The following is a 13,214-nucleotide window of genomic DNA, read 5'->3' as shown; positions in this document are numbered from 1 at the left end:
AACATTAATTTATTTCCAGTTAGAATATATTAACATCCTTGATCCCCCTTTCCCTGCAACCCTTCCAATCCACCCCCAAATTAAAGTCCTCTTTTATTATTGCTGCCCATACACATATATATATATACAAAAATATATTTAAGTGAAGCCAGCTGTGTCCATTTGCTGTTGCTTGTATGTATATGTTTTTAAAGCTAACTCTATACATTGGGTATTGGACAACCATTTTAGAAGTTTATTTCTAGGAAAAACTAGTTCTCCCTCTCTCAGCAGTCCTTAATTCCAAGAGGTTTTCATTTAGCCCTCTTCTATAACCCAGGACCAAACTGCCATGGATTGGTCTTGCAAATTGGGCTGAGCTTTCTCACATCAATCAAGGAAATGATCCCACGGACTTGACCACAGCTAATATGGTGGAGGCGACTCGTCAATGGAAGCGGTTCCCTCTTCACAGATGACTTTAATTGTGTTAGGCAGGAGAGAAAAAGACAAACCTGAATGAACACTGCACAACAAAACAAAAGTCATTAGCTTACAAGTTAAGGGAAGAAATACCATTCAGGCCCATAGGCTTTTAAGGGCTCAGCCCATCCTGGCCTGGGAGTGTAATTCCTGACTATTGATATTGAAGTGGTCCAGGAAGAAGAGATACATATAGGAAGCAGGCATGGATAATGTGCTTCCAAGAAATAGTCTCAGGGTCATGCTTTCTTAACCCAGTCCCTATATTTCAAAACCTGTAGAAGCTCCTAAAATAGTGCCACTGCTGGAGGACTAAGATTCACTATCCAGATAGAACCTACAGGAAACATCACATATTCAAATGACAGGAGTAGAAATCCTAAAAAGCCATCTGAGGCATTCCCTCATACCTTTTACAAATGTACAGTGACTTCCAAAAATGGTGTTTTTAATCAAACCACCCAGGGATAGAAGTATGAGCCTGACCTTTAAATAAAAAAGAAAAAGCTATACCCTGTAAACTGTCAAAGACAAGAAATGAATAGCCCCAAGTACAAAGCAGTTCAGGGATCCTCTGCCCCAAATTGACCAAAAGCTCTAAGTGTCTGACCCCCTTCACAAAGGGTGGTTAATCACATTAAGTTCATCCTATTTGCTTCAAGTCTGTCCTTGAATAAATTGTCATGACCACATTCAGTCTCTAGGTTTCAGTGGGATCTTCAGCCATTTCTGGAAAGAACTCATGCAAGTTACAGAAAGGATTATGGGGCATTCATGTAACTTCGAAAGTCCATGAAGATACTCATCAACATGTTCTTGTTTTGCTCCAGTTGGTAGTACATGGTAGGTTTTGGATTTTACCATAGTAAACTATAGGTTCATTATAGGCAGCTGGCTACAGATTCTAGAATTAGTATTCCTTAGAATTTTACAGAATTAGCAATGCTTTTTAAAAATGCCTATGTGTAGCACTTGGAAATACTCTGATAGTGATGCTATTGGTTATCAAGGTAGAGAGAAGTCTCTTTAGGTGTTCCAGTTTCTCCTGTCCAAAAACTGAAATTGGGTGGGAGCAGATTAGAAACAGGACAACTTATGCAGAAAAATTATAAGACTAAAGAAGGGAGAGAGCAACAAGATAGACTTTAGTAATTATAATGGCCCTGGTGTGCAAAGGACATAATCTTTTGTGTCATAACATAAGCTGTGGGGTCCATTGGCAGTTGCGAGCTTTCTCTGTATGGGTGTGGGTGGAGGATGTACCACCATGACTGTTCTTACCCATGCATGCCGAGTCCAGAGATTCATGTTTCTACTCACATTTCATTGAGGTTATACATGGCTGCAACTCTACAGGGTGATGATATGTTCTGAAAAATTGAACTTCTCTTACAATCCATAATAGAGGGGGGCTCCTCACTAAAGTGAGGTCCAAAACAAACAAACAAACAAAAAAACAAAAAAACAGTCACTGACATGTAGATGCATGAACAGTTTCCAGCTACACTTATACATTACGTCCTGGGTCTCTGCTTTCCAGTTCTTTCAGTGCAGTGTCTGGAGAGCCTACTCTAATACTGCACCCAGGATTTGCAAAAGAAAAAAAAATGTATGAATGTAGGCAAGGGCTAATCTTTTCTATTTGAGGGGTAATAGGAAACTAACACACATTCTGCTAGTAACTTTCTTTTTTACTTCATCTTGAAAAATCTCTCTCTCTCTCTCTTTCTCTCTCTCTCTCTCTCTCTCTCTCTCTGTCTCTCTCTCTCTCTCACATTTGTCTTTTTACAGTTGTATATGTTCCCAAAAGAAAGCTCTGGTCAAAAAATGAGTTACATTTTGAGGGTCACATTACATTTCTTGAGTAAACAATAAGAAGCAGAACCATTTGGATAACATACAAGAAATCACATGTTTTTCTCGGACTTGGAATGTCGCTCTGACCTGGCATCTGGCATGGCTGGAAGTGAGTAACATGGCAATGCTAGGCTGTCAGCCAGATTCCCTGATGTGCAGTCTGTAAAGCAAAGACAGGAGGAATGCAGTGCTTGAGTGCTGTAGCTAGAGTTTTCCTGCCTTGCCCACAGTCAGGACAAATCTCTGTCTACTGCCAGTCCCACAGCTGCTCAGACCCAACCAAGTAAACACAGAGACTTATATTGCTTACAAACTGTATGGCCATGGCAGGCTTCTTGCTAACTGTTCTTATAGCTTAAATTAATCCATTTCTATAAATCTATACCTTGCCACGTGGCTCGTGGCTTACTGGCCTCTTCACATGCTGCTTGTCATGGCAGCGGCTGGCAGTATCTCCTCCCACCTTACTGTTCTCTCAATTTTCCTCTCTGTTAGTCCTGCCTATACTTCCTGCCTGGCCACTGGCCAGTCAGTGTTTTATTTATTGACCAATCAGAGCATTTGACATACAAATCATCCCACAGCAGAGTGCTCCACACTTTTTTGAGGGACAGTGACCTAAAAGTGTCCCAGGACCTAACATAAACAGTTAGTTGGCTGAACCTTGAATCTTGTGTCATAAAACTGAGGTTAGAAATTTGTGCAGTCAATTACTGAGGGAATTTGTACAGGGAGTTATATTTAATGTTATCAGCCACAGTTTTGCAAGCAAAGAACTGTTAGTAAAGTTGCTTTATGCCTGACCTTGGTTCAACAACAAGACACCCGGGAATCTGTTCTTGTCTGATTCATTTGCAAGGACAACTAGTCTATTTTAAATTTGCTCTTTAGTCTTAAATCAGCTAATTGTATAAGAAGCTGTCTTTGTTGCTGAGAATACTGTTATTTTACTATGTCAGCCCGAGCTGTGAAAATATCCTAGTGTTATTTCTTTTTGTCAAAATTATACAACTTAAGGAGAAGTCATTCCTGAAAACCCACAGATAAATGCGCCCAGTATATTCATGGAGAAAACACACTACCAATCCAGGCTGAGTTGTAGTAGCACATATAAAAATTACAGACAGAAGCAACCAGTATTCAGAGTCTGTGGTCTCATAAGCCTTCCTTGACCAGATTCCTCCATCAGAGAGTTATTCATCTGGTGGGTTCGCATCTTAATTATAAATTGCCATCTGCTATAATATGCCATCTCCAAAAATGCTATAACACCATGTGAGCAACATCAGAGACAAATCTTGTAAAGTATGTTCAAACAACACTAAAGTTTATTAAGTAAAACTTCATAAACACAAATGCACAAAGTATAATTAACAGAAAAATTAAATTCAAACTTTCTTATGTAAAATAGTGCATTATTTAATTAGCATTATAAACAATGAATATCATTAAATCCATAGTAATTATGGGCATTGGGCTAGAGAATTATAAATGTTAATCATGAAAATATTAAATTTCAGCTTAATATATATACAGAAAATATATTTTAAAAATATGACTTGCCGGGTGGTGGTGGTACACACCTTTAATTCCAGCACTCAGGAGGCAGGGCCAGGCGGATCTTTGTGAGTTTGAGGCCAGCCTGGTCTACAGAGCAAGATCCAAGAAAGGCACAAAGCTACACAGAGAAACCCTGCCTCAAAAACAAAAAAAAAAATTATGACTTTAAATCAAATATTTCTTTTTTTTTTTTATTTGGTTTTTCGAGACAGGGTTTCTCTGTGTAGCTTTGCGCCTTTCCTGGGACTCACTGGAAATCAGTGGGAACCAATTAACAAAAACTTCTGAACACAAACAGGAAACTTGAAAACAAATTAAGCAAATGATAGAAGAATTCAAAAGTAACGTGAGTCACTAATACAATCTTTAAAGCAGCATGCTTTCAAGCATGTTATGTTGTGTGGGTGGAACAGTTTCTAACTTAGTGGGCACATCCATCTTATAGATTGCTTCAGGTGCAGCTCTTCCTTACTCCGTTAGCAGTAAGTGTTGGGGCATCACCCTCTTTTTACAGCCCAGAACCTGTTCCAAGGCTCTACAACCCACCCTGCCTCAAGTCCTTGGCAGCATCCATGAAAGACTACAGAGCAGCCTTGGCATCCAGTGGGTGCTGCTACAGTAAGTGCTTATGCAGGATTTCCCATACCATCTTCTTCCTAAACAGAGGCATGTGGTGCTGAGAGAAGGTTATGGGTTGGCCTCTCGAAATATAATCTGCATATTCACAGGTAAACATTCCACAATCGCTCCCATTCACCTGCAGAGGAATCTCCTCTGCTGTCATGATGTACTGCTTCTACTGTAAAGGATTCAGATCTATATTCCTTCTTGCTCTGCTCTCATCTTTCAGGTACTGGAAAATCACCCCCAGCTTATTTGATCTTTTCTGTCTCATTGAATACCAGTAGAGAATGGTCTTCTTTTGTAGGCCTATGACCGTCAGGCTCCAGTGCACATCCAGATGTACTGGCACAGGACAAGTAGCTTTGTGAATTTACTGCCTGGGTCCATCTTCTCACTGATTTATAGTCCCCAAACTTCAACTTACTATTAAAGAAGGTATTAAAGTCATGAAGCTCTGGGTATTTGGAGTTTTATTTCTCTCCATGAGAAAATTCATGTAAAAATTAATGACTTCATCATTGAGCCAATGGTTGTCCTGTAGAGTTTGTTTGTCTGCTGAGTAATGTTCAGTTTGAATGCAAAACTTAAGATCTCATCTTATGGCCCTGGGCATAGTGCACTTCTGATTTCCTTCTCCATTTCAGCTGTTACCTCAGGACCCTGGTCTTGGCCTCTGCCCTCCTCTTAGTCTTCAAAAGCCTTCTCCTTGGACTCAGGCATTACGATGTTTTTGCTGACACTATCTATACAGATTTTGGTCTGAGCTTCTCCAGAATGCCAGGCTTGGGGTGTTGTTCCCTTCTCTCATTTTTGATATTCATTCCAACTCTCACCTGTGTTTCAAAGTGTGTCTCTGGTAAATGCCTTTTTGTAGCCAGAAGTTTCTTTGGACCTGACTGGCCCCACACTTGGAACAAATCTCTCCCACCTGCAGTCCTGCAGCTGCTTATAATATAATCACTCAGAGGTTAATATTAATTATAAACTTATGGCCTATGATTTTAGCTTCTTGCTAGCTAGCTCTTTCATCTTAAATTAATCCATTTCTATAAACCTATATGTTGTCATGTGGCTGTGGTGCTACCGGTCTGCTGAAATCTTTTTGCTTCTTTGGTGGTGGGCCCATGTCTCTTTCAGCTCTGCTCTTCTTCTCTCTCTGTCTCTGCTTGAATTTCCCACCTGACTGTAAGCTTTCTTGCCATAGGTCAAAACAGCTTTATTTATTATCCAATAGGAGCCACACATATTTATAGCATATATAAAGACATCCCACAGCATCTTTTTTCATTTTAGACTGATAAATGAAGTCTTGTGAGAGGAGAGGGAGATTGATTTGGCTGGAATTGAGTTGTTTCACATCCATGAATATGGTCTTCCATGCAGCCTTTGATCTTTTTCTAGGTGTCCATGGGGCTTGTATGAGTACTGGGAAGGCCAGAGTCCACATAATCACTGGGTTGAAGATGTTCCAACAACCTTCTGTACTTTTCATTGTGGTGTTTCTGAACACCTTGTATATTGCAACAAGTGTGCTTGTGAACCTTCCTACCACTAGCAAATTCACCTCAATCACATCCTCTTCTTGAGGGCCTTTGGCCCAGTCTTGCATATTCCAGCCTGTGAGATCAGCTCTCAGGATTGCTCCAAGTTAGTAATAAGAAATGTCAACAGATCTCCGTGGGCCTCCCTAGCTCTCTGCTTCCTCCCCTTCTCATATGGTCTTCATTTACCATGGTCTCCTATTCGTTGTTCTCCCTCTCTTTTCTTGATCCAGCTAGGATCTCCCACTCCCTTTCCCTCGATCGTTGCTCTTCATTGTTCCCACTCATGACCAGGCTGTTCATGTAGATCTCATCCATTTCTCCGTGTCTTTTTTTGGGGTCCCGTTTTCCAGGTAGATAACCCCACAAAAGACTGCTGGCAATGGTCGAGAGACGGCGGGAACTGACCTACTCCGGTGATGGGATGGCCAGACACCCTGTTAGTTGTGCCATAAACCCCATCCAAGGAAGGTCTGAGGAATCTGGATGCAGACATCCACGGCTGGAGCACTGGGAGTCTAATTAGTGAGAAAGAAGAGGGTTTATATGAGCGAGAATTGTTGAAGCCAGGGTTGGATAAAGCACAGGGACAAATAACCAAATGAATGGAAGCACAGGATCTATGAACCAAAGGCTGAGGGGCCCCCAACTGGATCAGGCCCCCTGAACGGGTGAGACAGTCATTTGGCTTGATCTGTTTGGGAGGCAGCTGTGTGTTGGTGCCGGGTCCTGGGCTTGCTGCATGAGTTGGCTGTTTTAATCCTGGGACCTATGCAGGGACACTTGCTTGGTCTGGGAGGGGGGACTGGTCCTGGCTGGACTGAGTCTACCAGGTCGATCCCGGTCCTCAGGGAGACCTTGATCTGGAGGAGGTGGGAATGGGGGGTGGGGTGGGGGAGAGGGAGGGGGGGCGAGAGTGGGAGAACAGGGGATTCTGTGGCTATTATGTTGAACTAAATGATGTTGTAAAATAAATTTACTTAAAAAAAAAAGAAATGTCAACAGAGTAGTGGGACTTGGGAATAATTCTTATCTATTTGCGGGAATAAGGCTCACACAGGTGATAAGGATTATTTGCTTTATTTCTCTCCAGCTCTCTTTTTCACCCATGCTTCTTTCTACACAACTCCTCACATACATTCAATGGAAAGCTTTAGGCAATAACAAAAGTTACATCTGAGGGTCACATTGCATTCCTTGAGTAAATGATAAGGAACAGAGCCATTCTGATAGCATGGAGTAAATGTGCCAGCCTTCTGGTTAGTGGCACAGCTGCAACTATGAAGGGGTGTTCAGCTGTTTTGCTATCTCCTAAGGAGACAGCCTATAAAGGGTTACAAAAGGATAAGCTATTCAGAGATGGTGTACTACTCTACATTTCTTAAGTGTAACTAGCATTATAAACTGACATTTTGTGATTAACAAAATGTAAAAGGGTCTGTTTTTCTTGGGCCAGGTGGTAGCTCTGACAAGGAAGTGCAGCCAGCACAGCTGGGAGTTAGTAACCATGGCAATGCATGGCTGCATAGGCTGCAAAGTGAGAGGCAGGGGTATGATGCTCTGCATTTCCTGATGGACAGCGACTCTGAAAGTGTCCCAAACCTAAAAAAAAAATTCTCCTATCCTGCGTGCAACTCCAGGTCACAAGGAAGGAAACTTGTAACTCTGTAGCTCTGACTAATTGTGAGAACTTTTCCCATGGGTTATCTTGATGTAAAGCTGTTTCTCTCTGGACTTGGTTAATTGATTAATTGCTATTTTGTCACCCACATAAATTTCAGGACCTAAGCAATAAACAATTAGTTTGCTGAACCTTGGACATTATATCATAAAACTGAGATTAGGAGTTCATGCAGCAAGTTAATTGCTAAGGAATTTGTGCAGGGAGTTAATCGTTGGTCTGTGTTATCAGCAAGACTTTTGCAAGTGAAGAACTGGCACTAAAGTTGTTTTATGCCTGACATTGGTTCAACAACAAGACACATGGGAATCTGTCCTCATGTATTCATTTGCAGGGGCAGCTAGTCCTCCTTGAATTTGCTCTGAGATCTTAAATCAGCTAATTGTGTAAAAAGCTGTCTTTGTAGCTGAGAATACTGTTATTTTTCCTATATAAGCCTGAGCTATGAAAAATATCCTAGTATTATTTCTATTTTTCAATATTATACAGCTTAAGGAGAAATCATCTTCCTCACAATCCACAGATAAATGTGCCCAGCCAGTGGAAAACATACTACCAAATGGCTGTGGAAAGAATCCCATAGCTGTTTTAAGGGAGAATTGTGGTAGCACACAAGAAAATTACAGACAGAAGCAAATAGCATTCATAGTAGCCCATAGGCTTGTAAGTCTTGCTTGACAAGGTTCCTCCATCAGAGTTATTCACCTCTTGACTTTATGAATATCAGTTGTCATCTGCTGCATATTTTTATGGCTTCTGGCACTTGGGGTTTTGCTATAATGGATCCTCTTCCAGAGGATTCAATATCTGACCCTTTCCAGGCTCTTCACAACCAAGCTCTATTTCACCCTGTTCCTTTTTCACCCTTTTTGGAAGCCTATCTGGCTCCTCAGACTACTCATCAGTTCCTCCCTTCTCCTGGCCTTTTCTCTTTCTACATTTCCCTGGATGTTCAGGAACTGTAGTACTAAGCTGCTGGTGAGGTTGCCATGTAGAAGAAGTTCTTGGTTTACCTTTGGTCAGAAGCAGGCTGTCTGCTCTGCTACAGCCTTCTAATTTCCACGTTGAAATGCAGGTTGGCCTGACTCTTGGTGGATCCTCTTGGGTTATTGTTCTATTGATGCCTGAAATATCACTTAGTAAGCTTTGGATTTATTGATCCACTGGAATGTGTTGGTTGTTCTCATCATAAATTAGCTCATTCTGTGACCCTTGACTCTTAGAGAACAGTTTCCTTTCTGGCTATTGTGCTTAATTTTAGAAAACAAAATGTAAATATTCTTCCAAAACTTGGAGTCCATTGTTTCTAGGATTAGTAGATGAAACTTATCTGAAAAGGAGATTTACAGAGTTTCAATGTATTTCCTCTCAGTATTCTTAGTATAATTACTAAGAAAATTACAATTGGGAGACCTTGTGGACACCAATGTACCAACAACAATGGATATACTTTAACAACATAATGGGATAAATCTGTGTCCTGTTGGACCTTGTAGGCAGTGTTGAGGAAGACACAAATTGTTTCTGTGACAATTCTCATATAATCCCAAATCATGAATCTAAACCCTAAAAAACACTGGGGAGAATCCAAAAGAAGGACATTATTAAAAACATAAAGCAGATGTGCTTATGCCTGTAATCTAGCACTAAGAAGACTGAGGCAGGAGGATTTCCTTCAAAATAGTCTCATGGAGACAAATCAGAGAACAAGTATAATGTATGAAATCTTAAGTGACACAGAGACATTGGAAGTCTTTTGGAAACAATTCATTTCTATGTCATTCTTTCTGGATTCTGTACTCTAGAGACCTGTCTTTAAAAATTAATAAATTATGCTGGTACAATTCTATACTGAATAGGTGACATTAATAAATACTTCACATACTCGTAAAACAAATTCTATTGAGGCTGAAGGTGTAATTCAGTGGTAGTGTGTATATCACATACAAATGTAATATTCAGTCTCTAGCCTCATTAACTCTCAAGAATGTGCCCAAATTTAGGACTGGAGTGTGACTTAGTGATATATTATCCCTCTCTGCTGAACAAGGATTATAGTCAGGGATACATTTTTTCTTTTCTTTCTTTTTTTCTTTTTGTTGTCTTTTAAAATTGAAAATGGATTCTTCTTTCATGTTCTAAAAAGTGGCTATTTTTTCAAAAAAAATATTTCAGTGTCTCAACTATCCCTACAAGGTAATGGGTTGCAAGATTAAACAAACTAACTGCTAATATCTGCTTTCATATGAAATGCTTGCTTGTTTGGATGGCTGAGACCTATGCTGGATGTCTGCAACAAAGTCAAGCCTTGCCTGCACCCAGACACGGTATGAGTTAATTTGGCTCTCCCAAATTATAACTTTGTTGTCTTTGCCTTTGTAATCCTTTGGTTAACAATAGGATTGTTAACCAAATTTCTCTGGTTTGGACCTGGCCAGTATTTTTTTTTTTTAAAATAAAAAGTCTCTAATTTACTAAGACCAAAACTTGAGTCAGACTGGTGAATCTCTGAAAGACCCCAGATCCAAAACATACATAGATAGTAACAGAATCCCAAAGGCCTAGTGTGATGTTTTGGCCTGGTCCCTCCCATCAGGTCACAAGACACTGGGATAGTTTAAAGAAGAGAGATCAGATAGACTTGGGTCAGCAATTACAGGTTTTGGGTGCAGGGTTTTAGTGGAAGAATGAGGCAGCTCATGGGTGACCAGTTGAAGGTGGTATTAAGTGGTCAGAGTTCCCCAGAAGTGGGAAGACCTCTTATATATGCACCTCCTCCCACCTGCTCATGATTGAGGGCTCATGATCGAAGGCCAGGTAGAAGACTAAGACACATGCAGAGGAAGTGGGCAGTCATAGCCTCTGCAGCTACAGAGGGCTCATTTTTACATAGATATTTAGAAAACTGAATGACTATGAATGCCACATGTTAACACATTTAAAATGTACTGTCATATTAAGGAATATTACTGACAATTAGATATTTCTCACAGCCTCAGTATTCTTGACTATGGTTCTAATACTGGAAGTATCTTGCTAGATGGAGGACCTTCCTAAGCTTTCCAGGTATAGGGCTCTCCTGATTCATATGAAACCTGGTGTTTTGTGAAGTAAATATTTATGTTTAAGTGACACTTGGTATCTGCCTTTTGTTTTCATCCTTGAACTGAGGTTTTCCTGTCTGAAGTGTAAGTGGGCAACCACTTGGGTGATTTCCACAGGGGTCACATTACTTTATGTACACAATCAATCTCCGTAAATAACCTATGTCAGTTCTCTTTGTTTTTTCACCATTGCAAAGACCAAAACATTGAAAAATGTTGCTATGTTTTGTTGCTAGAGAGTTTCTCTCCGGGTCCTGTCAAGCCCCTGAAGTCCCCAGCCCACTTATAAAATAAACACACAGACGTTTGTATTATTTAAACTGTTTGGGCTAAACTAATAGCTAGCTGTTTTTATATCTTAAATTAACCAATTTCTATTAATCTATAAGTTGCCACGTGGCTCGTGGCTTACTGGTATCTTAACATCTTCTCATGGTCGGGGCTCACAGGGTCTCTCTGCCTCAGCCTTCCACTTCCCAGACCTCTCTTCTCTCTTTGTTCTGCCTATACTTCCTGTCTGGCTACTGGCCAATCAGCGTTTTATTTATCAATCAATCTCCACAGCAATGTTTGGATTGATAGTGCTGGAGTATGACTGCAGAGCCTCTTGCATACATAGCCCTTTGTTAGCATTGTGAAATGAATAATTTCATTTTAAATAGAACCCTCCTCTTTTTCATTGGATCAAATTTAGTAAATCACCGCACCCGTGAAATTCTCACTGTCCAGCAGGGGGCAGCACAACAGCAGGGAAAATATAAACTGCTCCTGGACTGCTGTGGATGACTTACTGTTGAACATTGACAGAATATCTAAATTAGAAATACACACGCATGCATTCATGCACGCACGCACGCACGCACGCACGCACGCACGCACGTAAAGTCTTTTCTCTGTAGCATTTGGAAAGAGAAGGTATATTCTATGCCCTGAGGATTAATTCACGAATAGAATAGAAGCTGGGCAGGAGGTGAGGGAGCAATTTTTGATTGTTTGTTTTTTATTTTGTACTTTGTGGTGAAGTTCTTGAAGAACCTCATTAAAGACAGAGGAGAGTTTGTCTTTCTAAGGTTTCTAGTTCCCATTATTTTTCCTGATAACCTTTGGTCTGTGGATCTTTTGTCTAATTCTGTGACTTAATTCTATCCTCTTAGTCACTGGTCTGAGCCAAAGTCACAACTTCCTCCTTTGTCCCTGGGCTGATGTGGAAAGAGCAAGATCATACTTGATCCTGCACCTATGATTGCCCCACCTGGTACTGCTGATGCAGGTAGCCCATCTTCATGATGAACTCCTTTTCCCACAGCTGAGACAGAGCCATTCAGACACTGCCCCTCTACGCTGATAAATCTGTGTTTAGTATGGGAAGGCCAGGGTGGAGTAGAACCATATCTTGTTACTTGATTATGTCAAAATGCAAAAGAGGGCTGAGGATGCAGCCCAGCAATAGAGAGCATGCCTAACATATGCAAGGGCCTGGATCCAATCCCCAGAACTTCAAAACAGGGGAGGCTAACCATTCATCTGGCTTTATGGATGGGTTGGGCTTCAACACTGTGCTTAAGGTATGAACAGGAAGGATGCTGGTCACTGACAGTGTAGAAGAAATATAGCCGTGAATATGCATGGTAGTGAGTGTAAGTTCAGCTTGCTTTCTGTTGATTACGTTACTGAAGCATACTCAAGGACTTGGGATAGGACATCTTTTACACAGTAACAACCAGGGAACTCCTCTCCTATTCCCTTCTATTCCTTCTTTTAAAATTAAAAACATTAACAATGTTTTTATTCCTTGAGAATATCTTACAATGAATTTTTAACGTATTGGTTCCTTTCCTTCAACTTCTCCCAGATCATCCCTCCATCTTACTACTCACCCAACTCCATGATCTTTTTCTTGTTTAAAGAAAAATGCGGGTTCAAGACTATTTACTACTTTGCAGAGATTCACAGCCAAACACCAGGCAGAGCTCCAGGAGTCCAGTCAAGGAGAGAGAAGAGGGATTCTATGAGCAAGTGCATCAAGATCGTGATGGGGAAACCTGCAGGGATGACCAAACCAAACTAGTGGGAACTCATGCAAGTTGGATCAATGGCTGTGGAGCCTGTGTGAGGCTGGGTTAGGTCCTCTTCAAGGTGAGACAGTTGTGTAGCCTGATCTGCTTGGGCACACCCACCCCCTGCCTGGCAGTAGGATCAGAATCCATCCCTGGTGCATGGGCTTTTTGGAGCCCCTGCAGCCTTGAGGCAGGGGGAGGGGCTTGGACTTGTCTCTACTGGATGTGCCTTCCCATGGGGAGGCCCTTGCCTTCTTGTGGATGGTTGGGAGGGGGAGGCTGTGGGGTTGAAAGGAGGGAAGAGGGGGATCTTTGATTGGTGTGTAAA

The 13,214-nt window shown here is 41.1% G+C and overlaps 1 pseudogene; it reads right to left on the bottom strand.

The window, feature by feature from the left end:
* Positions 1-4,456: 4,456 nt before the first annotated feature.
* LOC114694554 lies at positions 4,457-12,150 on the bottom strand (annotated as a pseudogene).
* Positions 12,151-13,214: the final 1,064 nt, after the last annotated feature.

This window comes from Peromyscus leucopus, chromosome 5, assembly GCF_004664715.2.
Source record: "Peromyscus leucopus breed LL Stock chromosome 5, UCI_PerLeu_2.1, whole genome shotgun sequence".
Taxonomy (NCBI): Eukaryota; Metazoa; Chordata; class Mammalia; order Rodentia; family Cricetidae; genus Peromyscus; species Peromyscus leucopus.
The sequence above is the reverse complement of the archived record's forward strand: the minus strand, read 5'-3'. Positions and strand labels throughout refer to the sequence as shown.